This window comes from Myotis davidii, unplaced genomic scaffold, assembly GCF_000327345.1.
Source record: "Myotis davidii unplaced genomic scaffold, ASM32734v1 scaffold1286, whole genome shotgun sequence".
Lineage (NCBI taxonomy): Eukaryota > Metazoa > Chordata > Mammalia > Chiroptera > Vespertilionidae > Myotis > Myotis davidii.
Window position 1 is genome coordinate 66984 of NW_006296619.1, and position 5797 is coordinate 72780.

Consider the following 5797-nt stretch of genomic DNA (forward strand, 5'->3'; position numbering starts at 1 on the left):
CTGGGCAGTGTGGGTGACCCACTCTGTGACATTTCCCCTGGGCAGTCATATTTCTTCCTCAGACCCTGCTCAGCCTTCCAGGCCTCAGAGCACCAGACACAGGTAGCCCAAAGGGTGAAAAGGCCTTCCCTGACTCTGCTGTCCCAGGGGACCTACAAATGGAGAAGTATCTGAGAGGTCACTTCTGGGCATGATTGCAGGGTAACGGTCTTGGCTCTTATCTCTCTGGCCCAATGGACCAGATCCTCAGCTTATCTACCGCCATGAGGTGGTGGTGTTGGGTCCATTGGCCAATTCTGGGGCCCAAAAACCTGGTCTTGGATTTAAATTTTGAGTCCACCATAAGGGTGGGGGGAGAGGGAAGGGCTAGACCCCTCCCCAGAATTCTCCTCCCTCTGGGGCCCAGGCCAAGGCCATCTTATCACTCCCTGGTTGGAATGCTCAGCTGCTCTCAAGAGCCAGCCTCACGATGAACTGTACACACATATCCCTTGAACAGCCTTTTGTTACGGATGTGGAAATGGCACCGCAGAGAGTTTGAACAAGTTGCCCAAGATCACACAGCAAGTCAGAGACAGGCCTAAGGGCAGGTCTTCCAGCTCCTTGTCCCCCCATGGCTGCCTGCCCTCTGCCTCCTCTCACTCACCTCCCTTCTCTACAGCCTGCCCACCCCACCTGCCTCCTCTCACTCACCTCCCTTCTCTACAGCCTGCCCCCGCCCCAACCCTGTCTTCTTGGCACTCACACCCCAGGCAAATATATTCCAATGGCTTCAGTGACCACAGTAATGTCTGATTTAAAACTGGAAATAACATTTTTGAAGGTCCACCACAGAACAAACACTTTGCTACACGAAGGTTCTGACATCCCATCACCCCACTTAATCTTTACAATCATCCTACAAAATAGGTATTGCCGTCTCTATTCTATACACCTACTACAGAAGCTCAGAGAGAGGTTCAATTACCTGCCCAAGTTCATACAACTAGGAAGGAGTGGCACGTCTGCCTCCTAGGAACTTGCTTCTTTGATACCCCCAGACAGTCTGCATTATTCCCAGACAATCCATCCAATGCTGCCAACCTTTTCAACATCCGTGAAACTCCGACTATCTGACTAATGACAGAATCCACCTCTAATGAGATCAGTTCCAATAACACTATCAGGAGAGTGCGTGACACCTGGGGCTGTCAGGAAGCCACGACTGGATCTGGGACCTGAGTTCACAGGTAAGCACTGTCTGAATTGCTTATCTCCCGCTCTGTGTTGGTGCCATGGATGGAACCGCAGGGGTTCCTTAGCCTCACAGAGCTTAGCTAGCACCTTGTTGGAGATGGGAAAGCCCTTATTTTGGATGTAAGGCCAGTCCTCTTATTTCATTACTTTTACTTTTCTTTTTTAATCCCCACCCGAGGATATTTTTCCATTGATTTTTGGAGTGGAAGAGAGAGGGAAAGACAGAGAAATATCGATGTGAGAGAAACAGACCCATTGGTTTCCTTCCGCATGTGGCCTGGGCCCTGGTCAGGGCTGGGGAGGAGCCTGCAACCAAGGTAGGTGCCTTTAACTGGAATCAAAGCCGGGACTCTTCAGTCAGCAGGCGGACCCTGTATCCACTGAGCCAAACTGGCTAGGGCTAATTTTACAGTTTTAAAACTTTACTTGTGGACGTATAATAGGCATCTGGTAAAGTAGATGAGCTGCTTGGGAAGTTTTACAGAATGAGTACATTCACATAACCATGCCCAGATCAAGGTACGGAATGTTACCAGGAGCCCAGATGCCTTCTTCCTGCCCCACTTTTGACATTAATACCCCAAGGGGATCCTTACAGACTGGACACCACACTTCCGTCACAACCCCCCGCTCCGACTCCCCAACAGGTTTATGAGGGACAAGGCAATGTTAACCCCCACTTAGGGCAGAGCCTGGCACCTGGTAAATGCTTAATAAACGGGAGTTTTTCTTGATTTTAATAGGAATATTTGAATAAAGGGAAGCAATACCTTCCCACACCAGAATATGAAGTCCTTGAGGGCAAGATGGCAGCAGAACTTCAGGCCCACCCTGCCCAGCACCCAGCCCAGGGCTGAGCCCCACACAGGTTTCAGAACTCCAGCTTCAGTTTGATTTCTATCTCTTTCTCAACTTACTGTGCAACCTTGAGCAAGTAGCTTCTCTGATATGGGCCACAATAAAAAAAAGTAAAGTTCTTCATTGACCTCTCTAAGACCCTGGTCCCATCTCTAATCTTCTGAATTTGAGGAGTCTCGGAGGAAAAGGGCTTCAGGCATTGACTTTCTGCTCACCTCCCCAGTGCAGAGAGGGTCCAGGACACCTACCTTCCTCCCCTGCGATTGGGAATCCCTCATCTCCAACTGGGCTGGAGTCCTGTGCCCCAAGATGTACCCAAGGGTAAGGGAGTTTGCCTGACTCCCCGCTGTGCTCCATCCCCACGCGATCATGTCCATCATGTCCGGGAGGCAGCCAAGGCTTCCACCAGGGAACCCTCACAGTTAAAGGAGCATGCTCCAGAATCCCTAGGTGAGTGAGTGATGGAAGAAAGCAATCCTGGTTTAAGATTGCCATAGAGTGGGCCTAACAGACGCCCTGCAATGAAATCTCAGGCAGGAATGTTAATGACAACCATAGCAGCAGCCAGTGTTCAGGAAGCACTTTCTGCGTGCTAAGTGTTCCTGGGTCTCCAGATCATTTAATCTTCTCAACAACTCTAAGGCAAGTACCACTGTCATCCGTGAATTACAAAAAGAATGGGGCTCAGACTGGTGAAGACTGGCCAGGTAAGCGTCGAAGGCAGGATGTGAGCGGAGAGCCTGCCTTCTTACCCTCCACAACACACTCCCCAGGGAGGTGAATAAATGGCACAGAGCACCCACGGGGACCCTGAAAGTTAGTGGGACAGGTGATGTCACGGGAAGCATGGAGAACGTGCTTCTTGGAATTAAACGGACCCTGGCTAGGCGGGCACCTCACCTCCCAGGCTCTATTTGCCCATCTGTGAGTTTAGTTAAGGATGACAACCTCAGAGGGTTTGGGGAGGATGCACTGGGAAGCTGGTTGTGCAGAGATCTACGAAGTGCCTGACACGTGGTGGGTCCTCAACAGACTCTCTGAATATTATCCCCGTTGTAGAAAGCGAGGCTCAGAAAGGTTAAGTGATGCTCCAGGTTTCACGTGCTAGTAAATGGTGGGAGCTTGAAAAGGCATCCATCATCTATGGGAAGAGATTCTGAGCATATTCTACGTACACATCACTACACAGGGCAATTCACAGCCCCCACAAGAGGATACTTGGTCTCTGCCGTTGGACTGTCCGAGTCACGAGTACCTGGAATTACATCTGCCCCTCCCGCCTTGGAAGTTCAGCAACGAAATTGGAGGTTCGATCTATGGGAAGAGCCCAGGCATAGGGCTCGCACAGACACAGCAGGGAGGTTTGTGTCTGCTCAATGAGGGCCCATGGATTTCAGCTGACTCGCTGATTCCCATTTGGCAGAGGCAGGAGGAAGTGAATGGGAAAGGCGGACAGCCATGGTTATTTGTGGACTGGACTTTCAGGCTTGTTGGTCTCAGCATCAGGCTAGCCACACACACCATCTCTAGGCAGCTCCACCAGACCACCAGAAGACTCCCAAGATAACTGAGGGGGCCTAGGGGAGGGGCCGGGAGGCTCAGGGTCTTCCTCCTTGATAGGCCATTCTCTCTTGGCCAGGTGTAGGGGGACAGCATTCTGACTCAAACGGTCCATCCTTCCATCTCTTCCCCAACAAGACAACCCAGAAATACCCAACCTTCTACAATACCTCCTGGCGCAAGTCACCCTGCAGTCTCTGCAAGCCAGTCCCTGGGAGGTGGGGGACCAGAGATCTCAGGGTGATGGGGAGTTAAAGAGGCTCCTTCTCTTCCTCCCTTTATTTTCTGTTTTCCTTTCTTTCTCTCTCTTTCTTTCTGCCTCTCTTTCTTCCTCCTTTGAAGATTTCCCATTATAAACAGTACAAGAGAATCTATGTCGCTTTGTTAGGCAGAAACAAGCTGGGGCAAATGCTCGCAGGGTGGTTTCATCCTGAACCAAGGCATTCCTCCAGGGGTGAAATGCGGGCACGCCTCGCTCTGCTCTCCCCCACTCCCCCTGTAGTCGCAGCTGTTACTGGCAACATCTGGAGCACACACACCTGCTGCCAGCCCGATGGGGTGTGTGCCAGGTTTGAAGTGCCTCCGGTTCATGAACTCACCCAATCCTTGCAGCTCCATGATGTGTTCCTGTTGCTATTCCCATTTTGCAGGTGAAGAAGCAGACGCACCTCGACCCCAGAGCCTGCATGGGGAAGAGCTGGGAGCTGGTCTTGGACAGTCCAATGGCAGAGACCAAGCTCCTCTAGCTTCTGTTCCCAAAGGTTCTCTCTAGTCTGCTCCACAAGCCCCGTTACGGGCAAGGAAACCAAGGCTGCTCAGAATCAAAGTTTTCATCAAGGTCACTCAACTGGTCGGAGCCTTTCCCAGTCTTCATTCAGGCCTGGGAGGTAACACTGGTCGCAGAAAACTCATCACTGAGGGGCCTTGGAACAGACATTTGCAGTTAGAAAATAAATAATCCAACTCCCTGGTGTCAAGGCCCATGGGACCACCCTGCCTGCCAGTGACTCAGCTCTTCTATGGGCAGTGACCTGCCATGTGCCCTGGAGCCACAGACATGTCCCACCTGGGGACTCCCCATGGCTGCACCAAGGACCATAGCCTGTGCCTAGAGCTGGAGGGAAGGGTCCTTCCCAGAGACTATTAGAGCACGCAGCCCCTGCTGCACCCCGGACACACCCAACACATTTAGAGGCATCTACCCCTGAGGGCTGGCAGAAGGGACTTTGGAACAACCACTGGAGTCTTTGCCCCAACTTCAATTTGGGGACAAGGGTACAAAGCCCCTGGGAAGCCAGCAGCCAACACCTTTGGCTAAAGAGTAGATTCACAAACAATGATTAATGGCTACGTTGTCATTCCCTAGAAACTTCTAAAGTGCCTCTTTGGCAACAGTGGGCACCCTGGATCCTATTGTCACTTATATTCTCCCATCTGCTGACCTCAGCTGTTCCCACAACTCTTGTCATCTGGGACCCCTGCTCAGGCAGCAGAGGGGGGACAGCAAGGGAGTGGGGGCACAGTGTCCCAAGGGGACCTCAGAGCGGGTGAGTGGGGGATAAACGAGGTGTGATGTGGCCATGGGATGGGGTTGTAATCAGTCATTTACCACCACGGGTTTGAGGACTCTTTGATGACATAGAAAAGCGTATGGGATCCTCTCCATTGGCACGCGCACACTGGCATGACTCTGCAGGACACATGCCAGCGTGTGCACCACCCTCGTTTCAGAGCCACGGAACTTGTTTTTCATTGCAGTTCTTTATGTTCTGCTCTGTTTTACAACCACCATGTGTATCTTACATAAGAATGAATGTAAAGAAAAGGGGATGGCTAAAACAAACGTGACCTTAGGAGTCAGACAAATCTGAGTTTAAATATCAGCTGCACAACGCGATGGTCAGATGACCTTGGACAAAATGTGCCATCCAGAGCCTGACTTTCCTCATCTGCAAACTGGTGCTCATAATAGAGATGGTCACACAAAGCCCCTCACTCGTGTTGTCAGCTGCCCTTTCATTTTTTAATATTTTTAATTGATTTTTGGAGGGAGAGAAGGGAGAGGGAGAGAGAGAAAGAAACATGGATGTGAGAGAGAAACATCAATCGACTGCCTCCTGCATGCACCCCAACCTGAGATGGA